Source organism: Polistes dominula, unplaced genomic scaffold, assembly GCF_049000335.1.
Source record: "Polistes dominula isolate Pdom_NZ unplaced genomic scaffold, Pdom_raw_medaka contig_18, whole genome shotgun sequence".
NCBI lineage: Eukaryota > Metazoa > Arthropoda > Insecta > Hymenoptera > Vespidae > Polistes > Polistes dominula.
The window spans coordinates 1920306-1936690 of NW_028301164.1; the positions used below are offsets into that span (position 1 = coordinate 1920306).

Below are 16385 nucleotides of genomic sequence, written 5' to 3' on the forward strand. Positions count from 1 at the left end.
GAGAGAGAGAGAGAGAGAGAGAGAGAGAGAGAGAGAGAGAGAGAGAGAGGGTTGAAGTCATCGATATATCGACAAATCCACTACTACTACAACTACTACCAACATCACCAGACGAACAGACGTATCGGCAAGCTAGGAACAATTACCATTTCCCGTTCGGTCGTTCGAAGTGCTCGTTTCCTCGCGCATTCCGTTTCGTATCGAGCGAAAATAAATCTTGCATCTTGACGTCTACGAGCTATGCAGAAAAAGAAGGAAAAGTAGGAATGGAAAGATAGAAAGAAATAAGAAGAAAATAGAAGAGAAAGAAAGAAAGAAAGAAAGAAAGAGAGAGAAAGAGAGAGAGAGAGATAAAGTATGTTGAAAGAAGACAAAAGCGAACTTTCTCTAGAGTTCTGTTTCCATGTTTCTGAACATCCTTTTACAGCTTACGATAAACTTTGTCTCCCAGGCATTTTCTTTTATCCTTTATTCCTCTTCTTTTAATATTTATCTCTATCTGACTTTAGTCCCACTTTTAATATCCTACCATCGATCTGTTTATTCTATTTTGTGATTATATTAAACGTGTATCATATAATTTATTTGTTATTCCCTTCTGCTTTTATTCGTCTTTTGTAATTTTTTCTATACCCATTTATCATGATAGCAATCTAAGTAGTATATTTTTTTTTGTAATTTTTATTAAAGTTAATTTCTAGTTGTAGATATTATTACTGTTAACGACAAAAAAATAAATATTAAAATTAAAATCAAATTATTGTTAAAATAAAACAATGAGATTATAATATTAAAGTATTTATTTATATATTATTTCTATAAATTATTTAATGTACTTTAATATTAATTTATTGCTATATAATATTATATTTAATATTATATATTAATAATGTGTATACCATATTATATACTATAATATAAATTGAAATAATTAAACAGTTATTATTAAAGTTAATTAGTAAATAGTAATTGAAGTATATTAAATATAATATTTATAATTATTATATTTAAATATATAAATTATATTTATTATATTATTAATTATATTTACTATATTATATTTATATATATATAATAAATATAACAAAATTCATTTATATTTGTTATATATGATTATTTAAATAATAAATTTATATCACTTATTTCGTTATAATATGTGTATCGTCTAGTATTAGAAAATCCATAAACAAAATCGTAAAAACACACCCATAAACAAAACTACAGCAATCATCGATGAACCCAATCTAATATCTTACGTGAACGCGTTTTATTCGGAGTCAAAAAAGAAAAAAAGAAGAAAGACAGAGGTTTTTTTTCCTTATATCCCCCTCACCTACCCTGTCTCTTGGTTTAACGATCCCAATGAACGTACCGCGAATAGATCCTCGAGTTGTCGAGGAAATGCTACGAGATACGTTGTTCTACATCGACGGTCGGTTTAATGGCTCATTCGGCGATACGCCAGCAAGCGTTCGAGCATGAGCCATAAGATTTTGACCTCCTTTCGGTGTACGTCAAAATCGTGTCACGAGAAGAAATACTCCCACACCCCCTAGCCCCCAGCTAGCTCATCCTGCGAACTAAATCAGTCCCACCTCATCCTTCCTTTCCATTTTTTTTCATTCTTCAAAATTGTCGAATCCGTGCTAGTTTTCTTTTTCTTCTTCTACAGCTTATTGTGTGTGTGTGTGTGTGTGTGTGTGTGTGTGTGTGTGTGTGTGTGTGTGTGTGTGTGTGTGTGTGTGTGTGTGTGTCGTTGAAAAAAAGAAAAAAAATGAGAAATTGGTAAAAGGAAACGAACTAGATAAAAAATTTCTCAAATTTAATGAAAATTTGATGATAATTTTTTTATTCATCTTACGTCGAAGGAAAATCTATTGAATGTGCACAATTTTTACACCTAATTTTAGATAGGTGATTAACGAATGTTTCTATATAAAAAAAGAAAAAAAAAGTAAGAAAATTCACGACAAAATTTATCTGTTATTAGGGTAAAATCTTTTTTTTTTTTTTTTTTCCATTGGAGTATTTTACCTTGTTTTTTGTATACATTCTTTACGAATAACAATAGCAGGAAAATTGTTCTCGTTGAAGAAAAAAAGTTATTATAATGATCGGTAATAAGTGGTGGTGGTGGTGGTTGTAGTGGTACGTTTACGAAAAAAAAAGTTAGCGATCGTGTGAAAATGAGAATAAAGTAGTAAAGAAAGAAAAATGGGAGCGTGATAAAAAATAGAAAAAAAAAGAGAACAAAAAAAAGAAACAAAGAAAAATAAAAAGGAAAAGAAAAGAAGAAGAAGAAAAAAACGATGACGAGAAAGGATTTATAAAACGGAGGAAAAAATGAGCCTGGTATTGCGGGTTTTCAAGTGTAAACGAGCGAATGTGAAAACACATTTCGACGAATTGTAAGACGTGTTACGAGTTACCTTGCAAAACATGGCGAATAATCTCCAAGGAGGTAGCAATTGCAAGTAAAATGAGAGAAAGAGAGTAAGTGAGATGGGAAAATAAGAAGAAGTTGAATTTGAAGAGAGACAGAAGTTGAAAGTTTTAAAGTAACGTTGGCTTTTGTACGATTATTACTGTACCACTTAATCGTGTGGTTAGTAAACATATATACATATTTAAATTTCTCACCCTTTAACCCCTCCTCAACTTACTACCTTCCTTCTCTATCTCACATTTTAGTATTTCAAAATTGATGTGTTTCGCACCATCGACCAACATTCTTTAATTTATGCATACACGAAACAAGCATAGAAACGTTCGAAGTTATCCCATCGACGATGCAAGTGTATCGAGTTCGTGTGTTAGCTAACGACCACCCACCCTGTTTTACTCCACCTACACCCTCTCCCCACCCTACTCGATCTCACAAAGTCTCCATTTACGTTACTACAAACACACACTTTCAATCCCCACCCCATTCTCTTTCTCGTACCTCTTTACATTCCAAATACCATCTCGCACGGCACATTCTTGTTCACTTGCAAGAAAATAAACCAAGTGGCTTTCCAGAGTTTCCACTATTCGGAATAATTGAGATTATCGTTTGGTTAATTCGACCATTGTTCTACTTGAATTTCTCTCTCTCTCTCTCTCTCTCTCTCTCTTTCTCTTTCTATTTCTGTTCTATTTAAGAGAGGGTTAAGTTAGGTAGGGTACGATAAGAGGAAACTTTATCGTAGTGGATTGATTAGACTTACAAAGGTAAGATCAATTGAGAAAGTGTGTTTGTATCTGAGAATAATCGTTTTGATAGATTTGAAGAATAGCAAATAGTTATTTGGAAAAGCATGTGTTTATCTTATCACAAGACTTGTCATTCATTCTATTGCTTAGATGGAACAATGTAGAGAATTGTTCGAGATCGTATATCTAGGAGGAACTCATGAATCCAAATAATAGATATAATGTCATGTTCTCTACGTATAGTCTTATCGAGTAACGATAATGTTGTTATATATATACATATATGTAGGAGGTAACGCATAGTAAGAGGTAGTATGGTTGTATTAGGTATGGTGTCTTGTACTAAGGATCGATGAATTGCTTGAGCATTGTCGGTAACGTCATTGATGCGACCTCATCTTGTCTTACTATTACTACTACTACTACTAATACTACTACTACTACGAGTGTAGTATATACACTATACTAGTAATACTATATCGATGAGAAAATAGATTTCTATCTCATAGTAGATACTTACAATCTCTCTTCGTATTACGTAACTTATATAAATAAATAATTAAATAATGTTTTATAAATATTAATTGTATTTTACTTACAGATTACACTTGTTCCTATTTGGAATCATCCGTTCTTATCATCCAAAATATATTCTGTAAAGATAATAAAAAGACGTATGTTAGTTTAAAATGGTTTTACAAGAATTTCAAAAGTGAATAAAATTATATTATATCTAATAAATGTTGGAATAAAAAATATGTAAGTTGAATTTGATAATGAAGTATTATACTAATTATTATCATAACATTAATCCAATTTATTGATAATATTTCCTCTATTGAAAAATTTTGTATGATAATATTATTATACAAAATAATATTAAATAAAATGGCGTAATATTGTTTTGTTCGTTCACACGAATCCAATACGTTTTCTTTTGCTTGTATCAAAAGTTTTTCATACTTGAAATATTTTTCAAAACAAGAATACGAGATCGTTGGATATGGGAATATCTCAGTGCCGGTATTTCACTGCGAACAGTAGCTGCAAGGATGCGCTTGCCTGAGCATGCTAACTCGAAATTTATGCACTTTCCAAGTTTCGATATTACGTGACCGGTGGTGCTTCATTGTCGTTGCAAAAGCGCAATTTGTCGTTTGGTCCGTGTTACGTAACGAGAACTAAGTAACAAGAGAAGATCTTAAAAGTTTTATCACTTACCTACACATATTCGTTTATGATATTAAATGTAATGAATTATTTTAAAGAAGAAAAAATGTGTAAAGAAAAAGAATGAAGAAGAACAGCATATGTGAGTTGTGACGATGAATTAAATAAAAATAAATAAAACGAAATGATTTGTCAAATATTATCAATAAATTAAATTAATTAAATAATATAATTAATCATTGAATAAAAAAATAAATATAAATATAAGTAAACATGTGTCAATATGTGTATAAAGATAACAATTTTCGTATCCTATGCAAATTGATATGAATATAGAAAAAAAAAGTGTGACTGAGCATACAAGATAAAAGAAAAAAGTTAAAAGAAAAGAACAAAAAATATCGAGGGATGATAAAGTGTGAGAAAAGGGGGTGAAGAGGTTGGTAGAAACTAGAGGATGTATGGTCCACTGGATAGTTGGTAGAAACGACCAGAGGAATCACTTTTATTTCGTCCTTTTCTTTCGACGTTTGGTACCTTTGCACTGAACCTTTCTCTTTCTCTCTCTCTCTCTCTTTTACTTCCTTTTATTCCCTTTTTTCGTTTCTATACGTAGACGTTTCTCACGAAGGGAGAAAAACGACATCATACTGCATCGCGGGTAATGGTCGTCGTCTGTTTATCGCAGGGCATTCGTCTACCATCGACATGAAAATAAAAAGGGAAAGGGCTTGGCAAACTTTACTTCCCTCTTTTTCTCTCTATACTTCAACATTTCTCTATTCTCTCTTTTTCTCTTTTTCTCATTCTCTATTTCTGTGTTTCTCTATTTCACGTAACACCCCTGCGGCATATTACGTGTACATGACGTTCGTGCTAACTCACACCTGCCACGTAACTCCTACATATTTTTCCTGTTTATTTCACCTCCTTTTCCTCCACCCTCACCCCCTCCTAACTACCTATTTATTTTTTTCTTTTGAAACTTTCTTCCTCTCTCTCTCTCTCTCTCTCTCACTTTCTTTTTTGCTCTCTTTCTCTCTTTATTTCTATTTTTAACTTCGTCCTTCGAGCCAGCAAACGCTTGCAATTCGCACGCATTACATTTACACGCAACGACGACTAATTCTCGTGTGAAAATATCTTACTTCCTACCTTTTTAAACTTTTGCTGTTTCCCATGTAGCTGCATTTTAAACGCGTTAGATTTCTATGGAATGTCTGTGCGTTTATTATTTTAATATATAGAAAATAAAAAATTGTTACAACAATTTGAAGATGAATTTTAATATAATTATTTTAATATAATTTAATATACACATATAAGAATAATTCTTGATTTGATATAATTTAGTATTTTGAGAAATATAACACACACACACACACACACACACAGATTGTATTAAAGTTTAAGACAAATATTCAAAATAACATTAAGTGTGAACAATTTAATTTTAATTATATTATATTATCCTTATTTAAAAATATTCTTTTATTTTTATTTTATCTTATAATACCCTTTTTGTTATACATTTAAAACCAATAACCATTAACCAAAATAAAGTATCGGTCGATTACTCGTAAACATAAATGACAAGAAAAGAAAAGAAAAGAAAAGAAAAGAAAAGAAAAGAAAAGAAAAATAAAAAGAAAAGAAGCATAAAATTAAATTGAAAGAAAATTCACTTTAATCGAGCTTTTAAAATTGTCTCCTCATGGTATTTTATTGCAAACGAGAGAGTATTTGTTTCCTCTACCTTTCCCTCACCCACTTTTCCATAACAGTTAGTTTCTACTCTTACGTAATAGGAAAGATAAAAAATAGTTCGGTCTTATCTGGGGATGGGGGAGAGAGGAAAGTCGTTTCTAAAATCTCGCTGATATTTTCTACGAGCTAAAACGAGAGGAGAAAGTAAGAATGTGAAAGCACGAAAGACGACTACGACTACGTAAAAAGGGTAAAAAGGGATGATGGGAAGAAGGAAGAAGAACCTTTTCAGAGAGGAAAAAGCTCGTCGCGTCGTAGAAAGTGTCGAATGTACATAACTACGCCATTGCATCCTGCTTCTTAAATATTAAAGTCACTTTCAAGCTGTTTTCATGTCTCTACTTCTTAAAACGAAACGAGTTTCTCTTCTAGGAACGAACTAAGGTGAAGATTAACAGAAGAAGATGGCTCGATTGAAAGAGCTTTAACCCTTAAGGGAGGGAAAGGGTCTTACTCTGTCTAATTAATCGTCTAAAAGGGACTCGTTGATTATTTTTTTTTCCTTCTTTCCTCTTCCTTTTTCTTTTTGTTCTTTTTTATTTTTTATTTTTATCTTTATGTCACGTTTTATATCAAAGCAAAATGTTTCATGTATTATACAATAATAAAAAGTGATTCCCTAATATTACTTTATTTTAATTTATTTTTTTTTTTTTAATCAAGCCTTTGCAAAAAGAAAAACAAATTTATTTGCTATATTAAAAATAAGACTAAAGATAAACAGAAAAGTATATTTTTTAGAGTAATAATATTATTTTATGGGAATATTAATATCCTAGTTTGTTCTGGTAAATAATTATTTAACTAGTGAAACGTTTAATCAAATTTTTCATTTAATAATTTAATATATTTTTTCTAAATATCAATAAAAAAGAATTAAATAAGTTTAAATGATATGATGGAAAAATAAAATGTTCTTACTTTGAATATAAAAATATTCAAATAAATTCTTCACGTTTCTTACAAAATTTAATTCACATTTTGTAAATATCAAATTAAACATAACGAAAACGTGTTTTACGATGATATAAATGAAAAAAAATCAAATTTTTTACTTTGATAATAATATGAAAGAAATTTCAGATTTATTAAAATTCAACTACTGTTTATCCTTGTAAATAAGTACTTAGAAAACACTCTGTGGATGTGGATCTTGTAACACGAAGAAAGATATATTACGTATAATATCTTTTAATTAAAGAGCACTAAACCAACTTCCTACCTTGACAAAGTACCTACAATGAAGAAATATATCTCTCCTACACACTCTCTCTCTCTATCTCACTCTCTTTCTCTTCTTCTTCTTCTTCTTATTCTATCCCCAGTATTTGAATTTTCTCCACGTGTATGCCTTCATCTCCCTACACGATAATTCGGGTCTGATATAGTCAGGATAAAACAGATGTTCTGCTTCTCTTTTTTCTGTTTTTTTTTTTCGTTCTTTTTCTTTTTCTTTTTCCTTCATAAAAACATACTAAACCTCGAAGATCAACGTGTATTCTCATATTTCATTTTATAATTTTTTTCATATCTTATTTTACATACTTTTCCCTTTTTCTTTTATTTTGAACAACGTACATGAGAAAGATAGTCAGAAATAAAAGATAAAATACTCAAAAAAAAAAAGAGACGGAAGAAGACAATAAAAAGAAAATTTGTAATTTCAATTTGTACAAGACAAAAGAAGAATGACAACAAGAAGAAGAAGAAGAAGAAGGGGTGTATAAGGAGGTAAAAGTAGGGGGTGGTAAAAGGCTTTCCGTAGAAACGACGTAAACATCTCGAAAGGAAGTTTATCGAGAGGAGATTTTGTCGATTACGAGTTTAAACGGAGTTTCGCCGCTTGGCAATTATGAGGGGACCGATTAAATTACCGAAGCCTGTTCGTTCATTCGTTGATTCATTCATTCGTTCGTTCATTCGTTCATTCGTTCATTCGTACGTCTCTCAGAGGTGACGGAAAAGGCGATAAACGAATTATTTAAATAAAATAAAATTCTAAAGGAAGAGTTGCCCAGTTTCATTCCTTTTATTTTTCAATTGGATTGAAACAAATTTTTTTTTCTCCTTTTTTTCTCTGTTAAATTATTTTTTTTTTCTTAAACAAGTTTATCCTTCTTTCACACTCTCAATATATACAATAATAATAATAATAATAATAATAATAATAATAATAATAATAATAGTAGGTATTTTTAAATAATATTAATAAAGTAATACTAATATATACTACTACTAATATATTACTACTATACCACTACTATATTATTACTAATATAATAATACTAATAATATTAATATTTAATATATGTGTAATATTATATTATATTAATATAATAGAATTTAATTTATATTTTTTATTATTTTTTATATATCTAATAACTACATATATAATATATATAACATATAGAATTCTATATAAAATAAATTATATATATAATATTATTAATATTAATTAGAAATTTATTATAAATTATATTTCAATTTTTAATATATTATATTATATATTTATAATATATTTTATATTTCAATTTTAATTTATATAATATATATCACCCTTTTCTATCGTAATATCGTTTCCATCATTTAATTAAATATATAAAATTATAATTTCGGCATATGTCATTATAGTTCGTTTGAAACTTAAAAAAAAGGAAATAAATAGAAGAAAAAAAAAATTAATAAAAAGTGAGGCAAATCTTTTCGGTATGATTCGTGGGCATGCGCAAATCCTGGCGTTTATCGTTCGTAGGATCGATCGAATAAAGTTGAACCAAGCGAGGGCAACGTTTTACGTAGCGAGCATGTACGAACTCGCTTCGTGACTGGTTTCGGACGTTATGAGAATAGTTTTCCGTTCCCTCGACTCAACCAATCCTCTCTCTCTCTCTCTCTCTCTCTTTCTCTTTTTCCATCTCTGGCACCCTCTTTTCAGGCACTCACAAAAAAACCAACGGCTGGCTGCGGGGGTTGAAAAGGGGGTTGAGGACTACGAACGGGGGCTTAGACCGTTCGTAAAAATGTTCCACGACGAGGTTTTTTTCTTCTTTTTTTGCTTTTTTTTTTGTCTACCCCCACGGCTCTTCGAAATTAACATCGTATTCGTCCCACACTTTTAGACACTTTTCCAACCCTGAAAAAATTATTCGAATTATAATTGCTTTCTCTCTATATATATATATATATATATATATATATATATTTCTTTTAATACCTTTTTTTTATTCTACTATTTTTTTATTCATTTTATTTTTATTTTATTTTATATTCTTTCTACAACAACCTACCTTTTCTTTCCTTCCACATTCTTTTTCTTTTTTTTCTCGATCTAGGAAAAAAAAAAAGAGAAAAAGAGAGAGAGTATCGTTTCGAAGGTGAAAAAAGTATTATAGAAATATGAGAAACGTGAAAGTGAAAGAAAGAAATTGAATAACTTCGCCGTCGTAGTAGCATCGTGTCTCTCTACCTTCTGCTAATAAAATTTTGTACATTTTCCCTTCCATCTCTCTCTCTCTCTCTCTCTCTCTCTCTAACTCTCTCTCTTTCTCTTTCTCTTTCTCTTTCTCTCTTTCTCTTTCTCTCACTCTCTTTTCCCCCTTTTCTACCCCTTTTTTTTCTTCTTCTTCTTTCTCCCTGTATCTTTTTCACTCTTGAAAAGTTTACTACTCCTCTCTCTTTCTCTCGTACAAAATTCGATTTTAATTAAAGTTAGGGGAAGAACGCAAGCTGTACGAGATAACCGTGAGAATATATCAATATTTTTAATTCCTCTTGAAATTCATCGGCCCGTGAGATTTTAATATCAATCCTTTGGCTATATATATATATATATGTATATATATATAATCGGTACCAATATCGAGAGTATATCGGAGGATTAAGACGCGGATAAATGCGCGTGCGCTAACAAAATGAATCCCTTCCCTATCCCCTCACCCTTTACCCTGTACCTACCTTACTGACACAAAGCTACATAAATTTATCTATATATATATATATGTATACTTTATCATGTTGAGGTATACCATACAAAAGATTAATATATTCATTGAAGTATACCAAAATGGTGTATTCGCGTATGGTCAAAAATTATGATAAAATATTGATAATATTCTATGCATACAAAAATGAAAATCAAATAATATATATTTTCGTAGAATTATAAATTAAAATTAGAGATTTTGGACTAAAAATATTATCGGATATCTTGTATGTATTTATAGAAATTTTGATCATTTTAATATTTTACTTTTGTATATTATATTCTAGTGAGTAAATATTTATTTAAATAAAAAATATATTCAATTAAATTATTTCATTTGAGTTGTTTTTTTTTTTTCTTTAGAAATATAATTATATTTTCTAAACACCATAGTAGAGAACGAATTTGTAATTAAATAATTGAAATATTCAAATGTTATCCATTCTTAAAATTATAAAGTTAAATTTGTTAAAATTGATTTATTTATTCTTACGAATAAATAATTACCTAAAAACATATATAGTATATATCATGTTATATATACTATAGTATATACAATACAAAATGCAAATCCGAATATCGGTTCGATCGATTAGAAATTTATAAAGCAACGTTGTTAAAGAAGCATTAACGTTTAAACCGATAATTACATTTCTCATCTTAATACATCAAAATCTTTTAAATATCACAGATAAAATGATAATTTTACAAATCATTATCTTGTCTTTTTTTCCACCACCACCATCATCATCATCATCATCATCATCATCATCATCATCACCATCATCATCATCGTAATAATCATCGTCATCATTATCATTATCATTCTTGTGCAATAATGCGATTTGTATTCCATGGTTTGTCCAACGAAGCATGGTGAACGACGTAGGAGTAACAACATAGTAGATGATGCACCGTGCTTTGGGATTTACATAGGCGTAGACATTACTCTGACGTTGCTTTTGCTCAGCATTGGGTCAGTTAGATCGTCCTCCACGACTGGTAACACGTACGATGGAAATTGCAAATTAGCCTAAGCTCGTTTTGATAGGGTTTACGTGAACCAAACCCAAGCACTGTGCCCTCTGCTGCTGCTGCTGCTGCTGCTGCTGTTGCAGTTACCTCACTGCTTTTGGCGTAGGGAACGCAGCTGAAGAAACAACCATACACCATCAGAAGTACCTGGTCATGCTCAACACATATATCCTTCTGTATACATGTGTATATCTATATATATATAAATTTGTATGTGTTTGTGAGTGTGTGTGTGTGTGTGTATGTCTCTTTGGTGTATGTATTCAGATATAGAAGGACTAGCATGGCATAGGAGGCGAAACAATGGAAACCGTTGTAACTCATCCGAGAACCCACGGTAGGGAGCTATTAAACGCTCAAGTGATTTCCTCCACCCAAATCCACCCCCAACCCTACTCACCTCTCTCTCCACCTCTCCTCTCTCTCTCTTTAGTCGACAAACCCAACGATTGGCGATTAGGATATCTCATACTACATATTACTCTATGTGGTTTACCACGTATGGAATTATATTTTTTTTTCTTTTTTCTTCTTTTTTTTTTTCTAGTAGCATGTGTGTATGATCGTAAAAAAAAAATGTCTACTATTATTCTCGTGGATTTTTTTGTATTTTTTTTTCGTCGAAATGTTGTTATTATTACATCAAAAATATATTTCTATTAACGGAGGCTCTTTTATTTATAGGAATATTTTATATAACTAGTAGGAAAATGTTTTTTGAAAGGAGAAATATTTTTAATTGATTATTGTAGTATGGTATTTTTTAATCTCATATTAATTTATTTGAATATTTGATAAGAATTCTAGGACGTAAGAAAAGAACCATGATTTTCCTGGTAACAAATATTTCTATTCGATTATTGCAATATATGTGTGTAATATTGTAAGAATTTTTATTGAAACACAAAAAGAAAAGATTCTATAAATTTATTCGAATAATTGATATGAATTCTAGAACGTAGAAAAAAGAAATAATTTTCCATAGCAAGTAACAGATATTTATAATCTATTATTACAGTATGTAACATCATAGGAAGTTTTTATTGACACAAACAAAGAAAGATTTTATTAATTTACTTCTATAATGAATAAAAATTTTATGAAGTATACAAAAATTAGTTTCTATAGCAACAGATACTTTTAACCTTTTATTACAGTATGTAGCATCATAGGAATTTTTATTGACACAAACAAAGAAAGATTTTATTTGATTCTCTCAAATAATTGATCAAAATTTTAGAACATGTAAAAAAAACTATTTTCCATAGTAACTAATATTTCTAAGTATGTAGCATCATAAAAATGTATATTAATACAAACCAAAATTCTAATATTCAACTCAAATATTTAAAAAAAAAAACAAAATAGAATACATTAACTAAAAAAATCTATTTTACTTAATGATAAATAATTAAAAGGAAGCATCCATGGTGAATAAATTTTTCGTATAAAATGAGAAATAAGATCCTGTTGGTAGGAATGAGAAAGTCGACACTATATGAATTCTAAACGATGTATATAGATGCTTATGTACATAGAATACGATCGATTCGTCGATAAACGATGATACCGCCCTACCTATTCCCAAATCCTCTTCGTATCCCTTTTCACCCTCTCTCTATCTCTGTTGCTATTCGACTCTCTTTCTCTCACACTCTCATCCCTGAAACGTCCCAGAGTGAATTTACGTGCGCACTCGACCCGAGAAACGAACCTAACGCTTAAATAGTTACCGGACCGAAGATATGTTACCGAAGCATACTGGGTCGAGCCTAGAGAATCGCTGAACGCTTTTGGAATTCCACGTGCAATAGAAGGTACACGTTTATAAGCGAATATCCCTCCTCCTCCTCCTTCACCCCCCTACCCATCTCCACCTCCTCCTCTGCTTCCTTTTCCTCGTTCCCACTCTTTAACATGGGATAAGCAAACTGGATGATTTCCCTAAACACTAAATTTCATTCGGTTGACAACTCAAAACATATATGCTGTTTATTTATTAGTAAATATTATAACCAATGTTTTACTCATTTTCAAAATTTATACGATTGTTTATTATTAAACTTTAGAGTGCTATAAAAGCATATATGCGTTTGATAAAAGTTGCTTTCAGTGGACAATACGTGTTTGCAATATTAATGTTAAATAATGTAAGGTTGATTTGTTGCTTTGAGTATTGTCATATCAAAAATTATACGTGTAAAAAATAAATAATTTTTTAATTATTAAATATAATTTATAATATTAAATTAATGCTAATAATAAATTACTAGGTCTCTACAAAACACTAAAGTAAAAGTTAAAAGTATTCAAATACTCAAAAGGTTATACTTTAATATATTTTCTTTTATAGTATAAATATTATAATTATAATATCACGAGAAACATTTTATGTTGTATAGAAATTTTGTTTGAATAATAGAATTGTTAAGTCCTAAAAAAAAAGACTTTATATAATAAATACATGTTTCAAATAAATATGAAATTTTAATTAACAGAAAATAATCTGTGCATCTAGATGAAAATATATATTTTTTATTAATTAAATGTAAAAACAAAAATTATTAAAGGTGTATGAAAGGAATGGGGAGGTCTGAAAGAAAAAATTTCACCAGAATAAGAAAGAAAAAAGGAAAAAATAAAATAGTAAATGATGAAACATTCTTCCAGCAAATAATAGTAGCAGACTCGTATGAAACGTTAGTTCGGAAGGATCGAGAACGTAGGTCATAAATTTACCAGATGTAGAAGGTAGAAGATCCTGAGAAAAGGTGTTAGGAAAATGGTAGACAGAAAGAAAGAGAGAGAAAAAGATAGACAGAAAGAAAAAGAAAAAAGATAGAAAAAGAGAGATGTTGGAAGAGATTCATCTGAGAATTAATGCGCTTTATTCACGGTAAATGGCTTAAAATTAATCTTTTTCCCTTGGCTGCATCGCTATAGGATCCTCCGAGGATGTAACAACGATTTAGATATAAAATAGAAAAGGACGACATATCCCATAGGTATCTTTATCTCTTTTACGTTATTTTCGATAAAACTTCACGCTCTGATGGAACAATATCTTTTTTTTTCTTTTTTTTTCTTTTTATTTATATAACGTCATCTTCTTTTATTTCACTCAACAATTCGATTTCAAATGAAATTATCAAAATTCATTTCATTTATTTTATTTCCTTGTTTTTTTTTTCTTTTTTTTTTTTTTTTGACATCGAACGAATAATTTTTTCTTCAAACGATTTCTACTACAACAAAAAATTTTCGACAGGTAAATTATTCGGATTCGTCGATTTTTCGTAAAAAGAATGAAAAAAAAGAATACATACCTACACACACACACATATATATATATATATATATATATATATATATATATATATATATATATATATATATATATAAAGAGAGTAACGAAGTCAGCACCGAAAGAAAAAAAAAAAAATAAATTTTTTAACGATCCAGCATCGTTCGCTTTTTCCCCATATTGTTTTACGATTACGACGATAAAAGGAAGAGGGGATAGACGAAGAAAGGGGTTTGAAATAAAAGAAAAAAAAAATTGTGGTGCTGCTTCGCAAACGCGTTCCGATCGACTCAGAAACGCGATAACGCGTGCCCCACCGTGCGTTAACATCACTTCATTTAAACGGCCTTTAACCTCTTTTTCACGTTGAACTTTTACTGCTCCCAATAAATGACGCTGTATTACTGGTCCTGTATTGCTGCTGCTGCTGCTATTGCTACGCAAACTAACCGACCAGGTTATCAAAGTTTATCCCGTCAAAAGAACTATGAAACGCTGCATTCAAAACAAAAACTTTGATGGTTAAAAAAAAAAGGAAAAAAATTAAAAAGATAATGAGAGAGAGAGAGAGAGAGAGAGAGAGAGATGGAAAAGGAAGAAAAAAAATAAAAATAATAAAAAAAAAAATTTCCCAAAAGCAGGAAACCCTTCTCGTAGTATGACCGTAGTTACGTTTTATTCGCTTACCTTTTTCGAATTTTTTCAAACTTTTCCGAACTTTTTTTGGGGGGGGTTTTTTTTATTTCAAATTTTTCAAATACCATCCAGGCGACCAAATTAAACGTTGGATTTTTAGTGATCTAACGCGACACGTTACGCGTAAAACGACTCTTAGACTTTTCTTTCTTTTTTTTGTCCTTATCTATCTTTGTTTTTTTTTTTTTTTTTTTAATTCTATTCCTTCGTATATTCTCTGACATGTTTATATATATATATATATATATATATATATATTTCCTTCTTTTTTTTTTTTCTTGTTACTCTATTTCTTTTATTATTTTTCTTATTATTCTGTAATTTTCGTAAAAGGTAAGTATGATATTTTTTCATCGTATTCTCCGTACAATTAATTTTGTAGCAAAAATTTTGTAAAGAGTAGTCTCTTTGTTACTCGTTGTATTTATAAAACAAACAATTATTTTTGTTAGAAACTTTTTCAAACGACATTATTATTACTTCGTAATTTCTTTTTGTTTTTATTTAGAAGACATATGTAAAAAGGTACATATCTTTCTTTTCTCTCTAAACTCACACAGGTACGTTAAGATATATTATTTATGTATGTATGTACCATGCACATGTTCATTTATTCATCTATGTATAATATGTCCTCTTACGTATGCATGTGTTTTTCATTTAAAGAGAAAACTTGGGGATGCAAAGAACGCTATGATACATAGCTCTTTAGATACTGAAAAGTGAGAGACAGAGAGAGAGAGAGAAAGAGAGAGAGAGAGAAAGAGAGAATATTTTCTGTTAAGAAGATACTTCTCGATGCATTTCTCATAATATAAATGCTTTTTGAAATAATAGCATTACAAAGGTAGGATAAGTGAAAACGAAAATGTATGAACTATTGTAATGAATCAACAAAGGGTAACTACGATTTAATCTAAATTCCAAGCAAGATCACCAACATCCAAACATATACACAAACATACATATTTTATCTTTTTCTCTTTCTCTCTCTCTCTCTCCCTCTATGTTTCTGTGATATTAAAATGAATTTTATTCTATGAGAAAATTATTTTAGTAATGATAAAAGCAGCACTGATATAAAGTACTGACATGAGCACTGACATGATGCGAATAATTACGAATGAACGATGATAAATGTAAACATATTTTATCATTCTTCAGATTTTAACTATTCTCTAACTAATGCCATGAATATTTCTTATGAAATATAAAGTAAATATTACGAAATTTATC

The 16385-nt window shown here is 29.8% G+C and overlaps 1 protein-coding gene across 7 annotated transcripts in view; it reads right to left on the bottom strand.

The window, feature by feature from the left end:
• Positions 1 to 16385, bottom strand: part of LOC107068621 (uncharacterized) — a 206118-nt gene that overhangs the window by 125747 nt on the left and 63986 nt on the right. For all 7 annotated transcript variants that reach the window (XR_016178742.1, XM_089178982.1, XM_089178981.1 and 4 more), the window contains exon 3: positions 3795 to 3848. The gene's annotated coding sequence lies outside the window, so the exon portion shown is untranslated. The remainder of the gene's footprint in view (positions 1 to 3794; positions 3849 to 16385) is intronic.